Here is a 16,440-nt window from a genome sequence, read left to right as displayed (position 1 = left end):
ACAATTTTTGTTCAGGCACTACGAAACATCGACCACAGCAATATGCTGCATGAATCTTGTTTCTGACACTAGCAAATAATGCAAAATTTATAACCTTCTGAGGAAGGGCACTAGCTGCTTTAAACCGATTAAGGAAGTAAAATTTGTTCTGTGCAGATGGTTATTGATTATTTAAGTAAAAACGATGCAACGCCATTTATCAACAGTCGACTGAAAACATAGCCATTTCTTGCGCTGTTAACGGCCGGCTGGTATGAAACGGTAACTCCCTAGTCCAGCTTCTTCAAGTCAACCAGCAGCAGTGCGAGATGACAATGTTGCAGGTACTTCACAACTGTTCTGAAATGTCAGGCGTAGGTGTGAAAGGGTTAAAAAGTGTTTGAAGCACAATGGGCGATGCTCCCTTGCAGAGGTCAGAAGTGGTTGACTCGAACCTGCTGCCCTTAGGTTTCCATGCACTTTAGCAATAGACTATTCTGACATACGAATGCACCAAACATCTGGATACTGCATGTTTTGGCCATTTGGTAAAACTGAGACCCATAATATGCTCCTTTCGAAATCTGCTTGGTGCTGATAACACTGTCTCAAACGATTACATGGCATCTCCCTGTCCTTCACAACGATTGCTCAAGATCAGACGTAGTTCACTTCCCACGTGTACACTACCAGGCCTGGTAACAAGGTTACACACAAACAACTCTAATGCACACTAGTGTTATTCTACTTTCACATAGAACTGATCTCTAATCCTTTCCATACCAGCCCTTAGCGTGTACATGTATGAAGTTACATTGTGTTCTACAGTACACCCTCCGTTGAGCTTAAAGTGCACTGCCTCCAGACTCATTATACCTGTCGATACGAGTCAGTGCTCTGTGCTCTGTGTGCTTCATATTTTTTGGTGGCCAGTGTATATCCTGCCATCCTCCACTACTGTATCATTGCCTGAGTGATGAACATTGTGAACACCAACAACTGTTTATCAGATTTCAGTGTGCACTGATAGGCGTTCTCAACGGTCTATTGATGTGAGTAGATTGACAGCATTGCCTAACGAGGATAAAATCTCCTCCAATAAGAACTCTAAGTGATCCATTAATTGGGTTCTACAGCACACCCTCCGTTGAGCTTAAAGTGCACTGCCTCCAGACTCATTATACTTGTCGATACGAGTCATTGTGTATTTCAGGATTCTGGATTAGAAAGTGCTTATACCTCGCTAGTAACCTCTCTGGTACAGCACCAATGTTTACCCGAGCGCTATGTCCGAAATATGTGAGACACGTCATGCTACTATTACGGGAGCGAGTGTTCTGTTGCTTAAGTATCTCAGTAGCAGCGTTCATACTAGCAACAAATGTGTGCTAACGATTCCAAGCGGTACTCGTCGAAAGGCTGTTGCAGCAGTAATCCCATAAATGACTTCATTGTGCTCAAGACTACTGAAAGCTCACACTCATGTTTGAAAAAACGGCTAGAGATAGGACGTTCATATTCACGGGACACGCATGTTCTGCAGATATTAGCATTTCAGTCACCTCGGTTCAGAAAGGGTCCTGTTGCCATGCAGCCTGATAACTTGGCCCATGCGTGACGTCATCGACGAGTACTGGGCGCGAATGGCGTCCTATGCTGTAGTCATCCACGATGTGTTCATCTGGTTCCAAAGTTCATCTGTGGTGGATAGCACTGGGTCACAGCACTACAACAGTCTTTCGATTTGTGATAAGTCTGGTTATCTGGCGGGCCAGGACCAAAGGCGGACATCCTGTGACTCCAAGAAGGCACGTATTCGTGCGACAACATATGGTCATGCATTGTCTTGTTGAAAAATGGCGTCTCAGGTGTTGTGCAGGAAGGTCATGAATACGGACTGCAGGTCAATTAATGTAGGTCACATTGGTCACAGCACCTTGAACATGCAGTAACTGTGATCTCTGATTGCATCCTAAAGCACCCCACACCATAAGGCCTTGTGTTGGCGCAGTATGCGTTGTGCGAATGCCGCTCCGCCAGCCTGCGGCGAACCAAAAGGCGGCCATAATTTTCAAGCAAACAGAACCTTTATTCGGCCGAAAACACTATCTGATGCCTTTCCTGTCCCCAGCGACGTCGTTCCATACACCACTGCAGTCTAACATGTTTCTGCACTTTCGTCCAAGGTAGGAGAGGAAGCGGACAACGCGTCCGTTATCCGTTACGTAATGAAAAGCGATGGATTGTCACTCCAGATAGTGTAAGATGTGTTACACTGTGAGGTGAGGAAGACGACGATCTGTTCCGCAGTGCCATTCGGATGAGGTGTCGATCTCCTTGGGGGGGAGGGTGTTATCTGAGTAATGCTACCTGATTCATCTCGACGCTTTCTACGGCCATCCGTGAACCATTCTGCATTCACAGGTTGCACTGCCGAGACACTTCGTCTCACACGAGCAGCAGTTTGCTAGATGGATGCGTCACATTTTCCCATGCCAAAAATGCCCCCACTTTCAAACTGATTGAGTTGACAGTACGCCTGCGAGGAATCCTGCACACCTGCTAAAGTCACATTGACCCTTTTTCTTCGGTTTATAGCGACAACGAGAGCCGCAGGTACGTTTGCCCGGTAGGTGCTATTGTGACGCGATTCCGCCGTGAATGTGGCGTTGAATATATGATTCGTACAGTCCATGAAAGATATACAGAACGCCGCAGGTACATCCGCCTCTTACATCCAAATAAATCGGCTAGAGCGGAACGCTCTATAGATGTTGGTCACTCTCTTTTCAATGAAAATGTAGAAATTTCAGCATTTATATCTTTCTGGGACTCGGTGGTGAAAGAGGCAATTGAAATTCGATTGGATATGTCATGGAAACCTAAACTTTCTGTAAAAAGAAAAGAAAATAAAAATAAATCTTTGAAAGGTGTCGCCACAGTGCAACTCAAAGAGGCCATTGACATCCCAGCATGGATCGATTGCTGAGCCACAGATACAATTCGTGGACACTGTAATTCTTCGCTGTCGATCAACGTCTCTAGCGCCTGTGTATCTGTGGCCGCGCGTGCGGTGGCGCGATCCGCAAGTTTACAAAGACAGACCGAGTGTTGGAGCGTCAGACTTTCGGCTCACTCTATAGATTGGCGAAAGATATACAACCGAAATATTAGAAGGAGCTGATTTGATGCTGCTAAATACACAAAATTTAAAAGAGCAGCCACTGAGCCGCGAAAACATAAAGACGTAAAACGGTCGTGTGACGTTGGACTTCAAGGGAGATCTTATATCGGTGAACTGCCCATTTCGCATGTGGTTCAGATATTTTATTACAACTGCTATCCGGTGAAAATGTATATGTCAAAATCCCATACATTGGTGGTAGTTCAGTTCTGTGTTGGGCACGGCTCCTACTGTTCTCTCCATGGGAACACAAACGATCCGTTCGCTGAATGCCTGTAGTGTTACAAAAAGTATTTCTTGTTAGCTCTCACTCGTTCCGATTGGGCGGATTTCACTAGCTGGTTTACATAATGTGTGCCATCAGGTGATGTAGCCCCTACACCTAGGATATCAGGTTAGGGTGTTAGCACACAATCTTCACGATAATTCTTTCGTCGTTGAACAAACGACGATCTTAGCAGTACACAAGAGTGAAATTTGCTTATTGAAATCATTAACATCGTCTGTGCGGGAAAACTGTTTCTTGTAATTCTGGCAAGGTTTTTCCATTGCTTGTTTTGTATATTGCGAGGGATTAATTCCGTCTTGTTAGTTTATTATTTGCGCAGGACTGTTTGTTGCAAAGACGTTTGGTATGTAATCGAACTGTTCACAATTCGGGTTGCCTTCTGAACTAGCTGGACAAAATGACATTCGAAGATGCATTTACTGTAATTTCGGTCGATGTTTTACTCTTACTACCGACTTCAAACATGAATTTTCGTCAACACATCGAGGGTAGCTTGAAGTCGCCCATAACTGTAACTATATGAGTTGAGTCTCTCTTCGAAACGGTGCTCAAATTACCCTTGTACCCTTTATCATTAATTCGTCTGATATTTCGAAATTATAGGTGCCAACAGCGGCGTTGTCAAACAGTGAAGCAGTGTTGGTAGGGGAGCGGGTGAAGCAAGGACGTCTGCAAAGTTTCGAAGTCTGCTGCCGTATGCCGCCGGAGTGGCCGAGCGGTTATAGCCGCTACAGTCTGGAACCGCGCGACCGCTACGATCGCAGGTTCGAATCCTGCCTCGGGCACGGATGTGTTTGATGTCCTTAGGTTAGTTAGGTTTAAGTAGTTATAAATTCTAGGGGACTGATGACCTCAGAAGTTAAGTGCCATAGTGCCCAGAGCCATTTGAATCATCTGCTGCCGTATGATATAAACTGTGCCCGCCAGTCGACACCATTGCCCACCAGTGGACGCCTTTCCCCACATGTGGAAGAGCCCACAGTGACGTAAACAGTCTGAGGAAAAATAGGGCCTGATAAAGTTAAGAACTGTAACGAGAAAAAGGTAAAATTCTGGAAGATACCATTCTGCAAAGGCAGTGCTTGGAAGTATCAGCGGAAGGTATTCTGATATGAAATTAGCGTATTCTTCAGTGCTGTGAATTTAGCATCGCGGATGCAACAGGTTTCGGTCAGCTGAAAAAGTGCCTGCATGTCCTAACCTATCCTGTAGAAGCAAGTCCCACGTGACATGTGCAGGTTTCAAACAGAGTCCCAGAGTGAGAGAGTATTACTGTGCGTAGTGATGCAAGTAACTTTATCTTGCATGCTGCAATATCCGACAGAGGGGCCAGTGCTACGTTCGCGGGAGCAGTGTGATTTCTGAATGAAGGATCTGGAACTTTGTGCAGTTGTAACGAATGTGCACCTGCGGTACTGGAGGACACTGGGTCTTGACAATATATGAATCTTTCATCTGATTTGTCTGTGATTTATTTATGGGTGTAACCACTTCTCCTGAGTATTTTTTTTTTTGTAGCATCTTGTTCTCAGAATTCATATGCTGATGTGTCACTTGCTGTTAGCTATCCCTGCAGGTAAACTCAGGTAAGTTTGATAGGTGTGGATGGTGCGGTGGGGCATCAGAGACGCAGAACCAAACAGGTAGTTTTGCTGTGCGCTAGATCCACGCACGCCTGTTATACTACAGCTTCCTGGTACATGCGGTTTACGTACGGCTCATTGTTGGTTAGAATTGGCACCGTTCTCACTTTTTTTGTATAATACCGACATGCTCCATTTCATTTCACATGTAAAAGTTGACGAGTCAAATACACGGAAAATACGAGAATTAATACCGATAGGTTACAACTCCAGCATTCAAGGAATGTGCAACCGACACGGTCGCCGAACCGTCTCAGCGTCTGATTTAGACCCTCCGCTCGGCTCTCTACCAAAGTACTGCAGGCGATCCCTTGAAGTTTGCTACAGATGGTGAGGTCCGCCTTCATCCTGCAAGAAAGACTAGCTGTCTATGATACTGAAGATAGCCACAGCGTACCAGAGACATTCCCATTTTTCCAAAGTGACAGATGTCATTAGTAAAAACGTGAGCCATTACCTGCAGCTGGCCGCATCCTGTGCTCTTCAGGCATCTTGAAGGATACATTGCACGACTGGGATGATTCATCCTGGTACGCACACAAAGTGCGCACCGGATTTCTTTCCCTCCTTGACGGCCTAAGGGGCTCCATCACGTCCTAGCATTGAAGCTCCCAACTACCATTAATCCCATCTTCTCTGACTACCCAGATCTTTGAAGCCAAGAGGCTAACCCTGAAACAGGGCAAGCCACTGCATCTCTTTCAGGATTTTTATCAATCACAGACGTTCTCCGCATTGACAGCGCTTGGCTGTGGGTGCATCTACAGTTCGGCTATTTGTATTGTTGAGGAATTCAAGCCACCTCGCGATGGCAAGTTCCATGTTGCATGTGGGGGGGGGGGGGGGGGAGGCGTTTCGTGAATGACATCATAACGTATGTCTCCATACTTCAAATGTCAACGTCTAATGAAGAAATTGGATTTCATGTAAAAATACTGGAAAGAAATAGGAATTATCTCTTATAAAGGCAACAGCGAAAGGATTATATCTCTTTACCCCTTAATATTTATTCTTTTTTATGCGTTGAAAATGTTTCAGGAATGTTTCTTTTGGCTCTTTACTCGAGCATTATTCAGTACTTGGGAAAGAATGCGATGGAGCACTTCTGCAACCTTTTTCTTTCGGTCTTAATTTCCGTACAGTGTAAACAGGTGGGTGAGTGTTTTTAAAACTACAGATGGAGACGAGAGATGTATCCTTCGCTTAGAGCATAGCACTACCAGCCTCACTAGGTCCATTCCATAAATGTTCGATAACGTAGCATGCTACTATCTCCAGGATTTCCTCGCTTTTTCAGTCCGTTCAGTTTGCTAGGCCACGTAAAGGTGTTCTGCGCTTCCATGTAAAGAAAGAGGTCCGGATTCCTGTCTGGCGATCTCTTTTTAAGATTCTAGCTGGAGTCGTCGAGCTATAAGTCGCCTCTCTGGAACATGATCTATTGCATCTTCAGGTTGTTCTTTGTAGGCTAGTTTGCGGATGTAGAGTTAGGTATCAAAGCGTTTAGATGCAGTTTATTATTCAATTACGTTTTTGGTGAAAATCGCGTTTCGTTTACAATTAAAAACGCGTATAATGCGTGAATCGCTGATTGTTCTTTGTCCTTAGCCCGAACCAGAGCTTGTGCCATCAGCACAGTCGCTTGGTTTAAAAAGACTTTTCCCCATGCGTAATAGGCTAATGCATGTTAATTCATGGCAGCGTTTAGTTTAAACGAGGAAAGTTGATCAGATTTAAGAGATGAAGTAGCTCATGACAGGCCCATGTGCTGGTTCCTAATAGTCTCAGTTTCGTTCACAATGCCAACATTTAGTCGTCCTTAGCGATCTCTCCGCATTTACCCATTCATTCAGGTTTCCCATCGCTTTAGCGCGTTTTTAATACGACGTGTCCATTACATCGACTTTAACCTTGTGTTATACTGATCACCACATGTTCGCTAATCGATGAGTTGTGGTTAGGAATTCTTACCAATACAAAGAGGTCAACCTATTGAGTAAAACGAATGTTACCAAAATGATAGCTGTTTTCGGGATGGCTCTGATAATGCAGTTTGTTTCTAACTGAATAGTGCTGACGTTACTGAGTCAAATGACCACCTGTAAATATCATATTATTTCTACATGTCAAGTTTTTTTAGATTAATTGCTTTTTGGAAGGAGTAACTGATTTGGCTTTCAGTCACATGACGTGCCCTGTAACCAGGAGGCTCCACTTGTAATGATATAGCTTGTTGTAGTTTCAGTAAGTGATACGGTGATCAGTGCCTTTCAGAAGTAAAGATGATTCAACGATTTCCATATGTCACTTACCAGTTTACCCCCAGATTAAATAAGTGTCTAAATGTTATTTTTAGCTGTATAAGAGAGTATGTAAAATCAATACTTTTCGGATATGTTTGCTGTGCCGTACTTGGGAGGCAAACCTGATTGTAATAAATGCCCTTCTAAATCCGATATGACCTTCACTAATCTAATTCCCTCCCACATTCTGCATTCCTTTGTAGTCTGTATACAGTCAGTAATTAGGGCAGCATATTCCCCACAAGCTTTCCTTATGAGAATTTGTAAACAATACTGGGTTTACCTATGAAGTGTAAATATACAAATAAAGTATCACCACTGTGTGGCCGTACAGAGAAATTTGCGTTTATCCGTTGCGCACCGCATTCCATGTGTGTAGTTTCACCTGTGTTTAATGTATAGTAGTTTTAACAAAGTTACGTACGTCATTGCACTTACAGTAAGCGACGATTTATTTGAGAAATCTGAATGACTAAAAAAAAGAAAAGAAAAAGAGAGAGAGAGAGACTCCATGTGTGCATTATAGAAGACGGACGCTAATCTTAAAGACCCCATTTCTACTTACAACTTTCGAATAAAGGATGGGGTCGCTTTTATTTGGCGATGCAATGCATATGAATATCGAGTTTTTTGAATAGTTAAAACCACACTGAATGCTGCCACAGGTCGCGCATTATTTAATTTACTACTTTTTTCATTCCACAGACGACATCGTCTTCAAACAGTAATCCCCTTGAAGTTTACACGTAAAAGATTCAGAACCACGCTTAAGATCATCGCTAGACTTTGTGTTCGACGATAACGTTTAGCGTCGCTCTGAGTCTTTAACATCTAGTCTTCACGGCAATGAAAGTTTCAAGTAGCTGTCGTCTCTAGAATGGAACAAGTAATTAATCAAATAACTGGCCACCTGTGGCATTTTATCTGCACGTTAACTGCTAGGCGTCGCTAAGTTCCCCACCAGGCGACGTCTGCGTTTGTTTCGACTCAGTTCATTGAACAGGTGATCAGATTTTCGCTTCAAGACAGCTGAAGAAAAGTACACTATGGACGGTGAAAGAAATAGACAGAAGAGTATTAGGGTGAGGACTGCTTTCGGTAGCCAAAATAGGGCTTTTAAAAACGGTTTCGAGGTAAAGTTACGTTGACATCTAGTATGTATCAACCATTTAAGTTTGGGCGGCTGATATATCCGTCCATGTCCTGCTGATTCACAGCGGTTTCGACGGCGAGGCGAGAGTTGTCTACATTTCGAAACGGCCTCTACTTTACATTACTACTATAAAATAAATATCTGTTATACTATGTGACATTTACTTGGGTCAGCGTAAACTACGTGCTTCTTGGAGCCACATTGTCTGCTATTACTCTGTTTGAGGAACAGATGGGCTGAATACATCGCTGATTTTGTTGCAGCTTTCATCTAAATTTTTGTGTACGTGGCGTAGATTATTAGTTACAAGGTAAGTAGGAACATGGTTTGATTTATAGGGGAAATAACCTTAATTCTCAGGCGGTCATCTGTATACGTTGTGGTTCGTTCGTAGAAAAGTGACAAAGAAAAAGTGACGAAGTTGCTTACAATGTATCACTACAAGTCACCAGTTATGTACTGATACAATTAAAGAAATGGAAAAAAAACAATCTGGTGCAAAGTTTGTATTCATGCAGCGTATGCAGGGGGGATGGGGAAAGCAGTGAAAAAGTTACGTTACAATGCCTGCAGATACTGAAGTGAGAACATAAATCCGGAACATTTTCTTAAACATAGACTAGTTCGTATCTTCAAGCTTAAGTACATCGTTTATAAGAGTGGTACAGTTTTTGTACCTACTGGAACAGATTAGTAAACCAAATACTTCATTTGTGCCTCATGCTGATGTTTATAAATTTAAGTGTAGCGTGTTTATATGTTTCAAAATTTTTATTCATTATATCTGAAACCAAATACAACATAGTGCATTTGAGTAGGGCACTGCTTAAACAATTATATAACGTACAATTTGGGATTTAGCAAATGAAATCTCTGACGTATTACAGTTTACGCAACTTTCCGATATCTATCCGCAGCATTCTATGACTTGTAGCTAATGGGAATGACAATTTCCAAGGTTAATGCTTCCCCCACTGGATTGTACCTCTCGTCTGTTAAGATTATAGAGCATAAGTAGAGAGGAACCAATGTTGCTACTGACGGTGACTGGATGGCGTGTGTTACTATGAATAGTAGAATGCGCAGGACGAAATAATGCATTGACGCATGTCGTCTGTCGATTCACTTTTTCATTATTTAACATCGCTAAAACAATTGTCCTCTAAGTCCAAACTGTGGTGATTGTCAAATTAGTATGTTAAGCCGGTTTTGCGACTAAATTTTGATTGATGGGGGATTTAAGAAATGTAACTAATATCGCTTGCGTAATTTTTAAGGAGTTATTTCAGGTTATTCCGGTATTGACTGTAAAATCTGTAGTGAATGTGACATCATGATTCTAATGTTTGCGATAAATATAGAAGGACTGCAATTTAAAATTACAAAATTATTTCTTCCTATGCGAAGTATGTATTTTGGTGTGTGTTATACATAAATGACGTTTCACTATATCAGCTATTGTTGAAAGACTGTTTGGTGTTGCAGTCTACAATTGGGATGTTACTTGAACAAGCATGAATAGAAAAGCGGCATGTAACTGCCAAACAGTCATCATGCAATGTTTTTATGTCTGCAAATGTATTTAAATTATTTATTTAGTGCGCGAAATAGTTAGTCTGATTTTATTACGAAAATAAACTAGCGTACTAGGCAGCACGTAACGTATCTTAGGATCGTGGAGCTGGTACTCAGCCAGGGCAAGGAAAAAGAAAATCATATATAATGTCCTTCATTTGTATTTGTGTTGGTGACGTATGGTTCAAATCGTAGTCAGTTTCTCTTTCCTTTAATTCTATACCCCTGGTAGCGATTTTTTATTTGAAAAATATTATTTGCGTCTTATGAGAGATGTTTGTACTTGTATTTACAGACCGCACAGTTCTTATTTATAAACAGATATTTTAAATAGCTGTTTGTTAACATTCCCAGGGTTGGAAAATAAAGGATAAGTTGTATATAACTGACAACGGCTGCTTTGATTGTGTGTGCAACGTGGATAATCATTTACCTGTAATGATGTATTACTATTGTGTCATTGTTGACAGCATAGATGTTCGTTTCTGAAAATTAGTTGTTGTAATACTACTTTCCGATTCATTATGTTTTAGCTTTTCAAGGTTTTTGTGAAGAAGTACATTTCCTGGATTTCTGCAGTATAAAAGAAGGTTATTAGGCTAACAATAACAAACTGAAAATATAATGTGCGGAGACGAAAAAAAGCTACTAACTACGTTGATAAATATCCCAAAACGATACCCTATAACTGCTTCAGAACATCTGAAATAAAATTAAAGGAACTTTACCTGGTCGATTCTCACTGTTTTCAGAACCTTAAGAAAACTGTGATGAATGGTTATTATTTCACCATTCTTTGAGTTCGTCCGACGTGTTCAATATTTGACACCAAACTTCAGTACACGTCACACTGAATGTATAACCATACAGGAACATTACTCGCTTTAGCCACCTAACAAATAACAAGCAATAAAAGCTGCTTTCATTTCACCTGTCAGAGCGATGTCTTGTTATAGCAGATAGGTCGCTGCTCTTCACACTGCGACGTTAGCTAGTGGCAATTCCGCACGCAGTCTGAAAGAAACCTTGTGGGCACTTGATTGGCCTTTCTCTGTCTGTACAGCATCTCTAGTCAGAGCAATGTATTCCTTGCCAGTTTTAATATTTTTATTGTTTATACTGGTAGAAACACAAATTATTTCTATCATTATCCTGAAGAACAAATAATTTCCCGAATTGTTTCGAAGCTAGCTCTGCTGGCAAAGCTTATTGTATTTCTCACGGAAACTGGCACACTAGAATGCATTTGGTGAACAAACTAACGAGTAACGACACAGATGTTGGCGGTAAATTGCGGGGAAAAGAAAAGGAGTTGCCAGATTTTACTAGAAACGATACACTGTAGAAGGACAAATACGCAGTAGTCCTCCAGACAATAACACATGTTGATCAAATAAAATAAAAAGAGGGACGTCGTGAATGTCTGCATGTTCCGTGAAAATACATTTAAGAAATAGACTAAAAAATGACATTTTGCTAAAGCTAAGTGTTGTCATGGATTACAACAAAAATGTGAGAGGCATGGAAAAGAGAGATTTCCAACTGTTTTGCAATCAAATGGTCAGGAGCAGGCCGAAAAGATATTTAAATAATAACTGTTCTGTTGCTACAATCAGCGTCGACATGGACAGAACCTGTGCTTCCAATCTTTGCTTTCTTCTCTTTTTAACCTGTCTTTGCTACTTCTAAAACGAGTTCATTGCAAAGCTCATAAATCATAAATCAATATCACAAATCCAAATACTTCAATTTTTATTATTTAAACAAAAAGTATACCACCAGCTTCCCACTGGAAAACCGTCACAAATTAGTAATACAGAACCTATGTTGTTTATAGAGGGTCGCCTGATCACAATCAGATGTAGGACAACGATTTGGCTATAAAATTCACGTAAAGACTAAATTTAATATGTCATTTATTCACTCTAATGCCTCGACAGATACCATTTTAAAATAGGGAATATGTAAATTACCAGAAAAATGAACATGAAATCTCGTAAAGTCGTCTGATAAGTTGCTCCGACGCAACGAGCGCAAATCACTTAAAATATTGGAAAAAAACTCTCTAGAAGCTCAAAATAATCCGTAACGTCCCTCTATAGCTGTGGGGAGATATCCCATCTGCGTAGAAGATTGCTTGGGAATCGCCACAAGCCTTTCTAATCTGTGCAGCATCCAAATGCAGAGTAAAGCAGTCCAAGGCCCCTGAAACAATATAATTGACCAGGAAGCACAAGTTTCGTAGCAAATTTCGGAAACTGTCAACCGCTTAGAAAGCTGTTAGCTTTAATGCGAAATGATATTAATCAAAATTGAGCAAATGTGCGACAGACTGCACCGGATAAAGACAGGCGAGATGGCGCCGGAAAAAGATTGTCCCCACATCTTTTGTAGCAATACTCCAGATGGCTCCCCCATGACAAGTGCCAGAAATTCTCCTTCTGAAAAACTACGTCGCAACACTACATGAGGAGGACGTCCAGTCATTGTCACAGTGTGCACCGAGAACTTTGCTTTATTTACGTGAGTACAGGGGAACCCTGCAGAAATCTTCCATCGATGACTTACAAACTGCATCTTAACTAGCAAGACTTTGTGGCCGACACCTTCGCGCCTAAACGTGGTGGCGGTAAGGACTCAGTTGATTGAGAACAAAATCTGCAGCGAAAGGTAAGAATTTTTCTCACTGTTACTAGATCTTTGTACTTGGAGGTGAACTCATCACACAGTTATAATCTAGGGATTTGTAGCTGCTTAGTGGCAGCTGTCCTGCTAGGAGGAATCGGCATTCGCCGCCAACGTGTGGGTCAGAGGTTTTTATGGCAAACGTTTCCTGAACTTCAGTGTTCTGGGCATCGACTTCCTATTCCAGAGACCCCTTGACTTGCAAGTTAGACCACGGGACGAACACATCAGACGGCTTGTTTCTTAGCAAGACTATTTTAGGCTATTTACTTTCAAAAGCAGCCTTGATCACAATTGATTTATTATGGTGACCGGTTTCGACCATACTGTGGTCATCTTCAGACTTACAAGTCGTATACAAAGCTTTAATTAGAGGTCTACATACATTAAAGAAAATACATAAAGTTACAAAACGATACAACGGTGAATTACCAATGAGTAAGAACCTCTTTCTGCTGGAGAATCACTACTGGAGAAACCACTGCACGCCCACTTCTGAAGGAAAGATGCCATTACTAACCAATGGGTTATAAGTCGAATAATATTGTAAGATTTTTTTAGTTTAAAGAACGCTGTCAAGAAATAAGTCAGGCGTTTACAAAATACTATGTAATATTAGCCAAACTGGCCGTAAGTTCCTAAGGCGTTTTAAAGAACATACTACTGGTACTGCACATACTAAATCAGTATTTGGTCAACATCTTGATGGATACAATCATTCTGAGGGTTGCATTTCTAACAATTTGAAAATATTACATACTGTACCAAAAGGACTACTATTAAATACCTTAGAAGAAATTGAAATCCTTTCACTTCACAAAAGTAATCCGTTATCTGTTTTAAACGTACAACTTCAATTGAAAGACAAACATTTCTTTGAGCTTCTCGATTATCTGCTTTAGAATGTTCACTCTTCTGTCTTTCGTTTTTAAAATTATTAAGACTTTTAGGAAATCTTTATTTTGTAATTTTATTTCACCAAATATTATTTTATGACTGACTATCTGTTTTAGAATGTTTGCTTGTATGCTTTTAGACTGCATCTTGCTAATTCAAATCCCCTTATCTTTACACTACGGCTCACGGTATCAAAATTTTAAATTCCTTCCATTTTCATTATTTTTAATTGTTTATAAGACTGGCATGCAACATAAGTAATAGCAATGCCTTTATAAAAATTTTCACGTGTAATTAAAAGAAAATATTGCAATCTGCATACAAACTTCATAGACAATATTTCATAAATACGCACAACTACTTCATATCGTATCAGTGCAGCATGTACTATACATGTCAGGTAAGCCTACTCATTGAAAATCGATTCAATAAAGACGTATTGCTGCTCAATAGTACATCGCCTGACGTGACAGTCTATGCCTTTCCACTTTCGTAACAACTTCGTTAGAAAGAAGCCTGCTGCCACATCTTTGCACTGTCGTTTATCCTCATCATGGCAACCACTAGTTTGCCTCTCGACTTTACAACAACTTCAGTGGAAAGAAGTCTGCTGCCTCATTTTTGGAACGGCGTCCAACTTCACCATGGAAACCGGTGGTTCCAAATGGTTCACTAACAGGCCTTGAGAGGATAACCCATGTACTGTCAAAACTAAGTTCATTTATCCCATATGTTTAAATGATCTTAACGCTTCTTAATTGACAATAGCTGTTAAATAAGCCAAGTTTATCGTATGTTTATTTTTATTTTTGACAGTGTTCTTTGAACTAAAAAAAATCTTACAATATTGTTCGACTTATAACCCATTTGTTAGTAATGACATCATTCCGTCAGAAGTGGGCGGAGCTTCCATTACATACAGTAAGGCGTGCACTGGTTTCTCCAGTAATAATTCTCATGCAGATTACCGATTAGTAATTCATCGTTTTATAGCTTTGTAACTTGATGTATTTTCTTTAATGTATGTAGCCCTCTAATTAAAGCTTTGTATACGACTTGTAGGTCTGAAGATGACCACAGTAATGGTCGAAACCGGTCACCGGAATAAATAATTTTTGATCAAGACTGTTTTTGATAGTAAATATTTGTAACACATTGATCACTGTCACTCCCATAATGTATCCAAAAGTAAAAAATTTCAGACCTTCCACCTAAATTAGCAATCTTTGTAGTCTCCTCTAAAATAGGTAAGAAATGAGTGGAAAAGTAAAAGAATATGGTAACAAAAGCAGCAGATTATGTTGCCATATCATCTCCACAACAAGGCTCATATATATTGGCTGCGAATGTCGAACATCGAAATCCACTCGTCTTATAGCCAGTCATTTTCCAAATATTTTGGCAAGAACAATGAAGAAAAGGCTAAAAATAAGACGTGCTGTGTTCATGGATAGAGTATTCCGAAGAGAGACTCTCACTCTAGTGCAGACTGTGGGGTTCGCACAAAAAACAATCTGTTGTAGCCTGGATACATTTCATTCTCTTCTATAAAAAGTTCTTTCTTGTCCTTATCTGCATTAGTTTGGGTCCATAAACTAAACCGAACACAGAAATGTATTTTGAGTGAGCAAGACACCTAGTCTGCCATTTTCCTTCACGAGGTTAAATATAGGTTTCAGATAAAAAAGAGGAGTGAAAGCGCAGATAAAGAACTAACGTAATTTCCTGAATATACATCACCGAAATACACCGCGCTTGTAAGTGAATCTACCATTGTATTATTTACCGCAGCAGGAGTAATTATTTAAGTGGCGCGAGTAATTAATGCGATTCCGGAGCCAGAGAAGAGACGTTAATCTTGTTGTCTGCGACCGCAGAAACGTGGCTCTTAATTGTGAGCACAAGAGTGTTCTCGTCACCAGAGAGCAGAACACTGGGCCGCCACAACTTTCCTTGTGCAACGCCTTCGCGGAGGCAACATTGTAAACGGAGATTCGCTTGAATCGGGCGTGTTTCTCCTTATTCCTCCCATTCTCCGTGTCTTTCTCTCTCTCTCTCTCTCTCTCTCTATCTCTCTCTCTCTCTCTCTCTCTCTCTCTCTCTCTCTCACACACACACACACACACACACACACACACACGTATACGTACACACACACACACTCACACACACGCACTCACACAAATACATCTAAAGTTCAAGATGGCCTGTAATCTCTCACCAAATCTCAGGCGCTTCCATTATCTTTGTCACCTAGTTTTTCACAAGCTACGAGTCACTTCCACACAATGCTGCAGCAACCGGCCGAGACAGACGCAGGAACGGGGAAGCAACCGATTTTGTGACTTCTACAAGTTCCTAATCAGGAGCGGATTTAATAAAATCTGTGTCCTTTAATAGTTAAGATTCTTCAGTTTCTGCGTGTTACTTTAATATCTAATAGCCACATTTCTCGCGTTTTCGTTTGCATCTGAAAGTAAACCGACTTTGTGACATATTACAAGTTCCTAATCAGGGGTGAATTATTTAGTTTCACCTGACTTAGAGGTTTGAATCTCCACTTATTAATCTAATTTGTTAGACACAGATCCTATGTTTTCGTCAGTGTCTGCAGCAGAGTTCCGCAGAACATGCAGATAGTCCGTTTATTGGATAGTTTAATTTTCCACGGTCCTTAGTACAGACAGCTCCAGGCTGCGATGGCTTCGGTTACAAAGTTTGATGTTGCACTGGAT

This window comes from Schistocerca serialis, chromosome 1 (assembly GCF_023864345.2).
Source record: "Schistocerca serialis cubense isolate TAMUIC-IGC-003099 chromosome 1, iqSchSeri2.2, whole genome shotgun sequence".
NCBI classification, from domain to species: Eukaryota; Metazoa; Arthropoda; class Insecta; order Orthoptera; family Acrididae; genus Schistocerca; species Schistocerca serialis.
Note: the sequence above shows the minus strand (reverse complement) of the source record.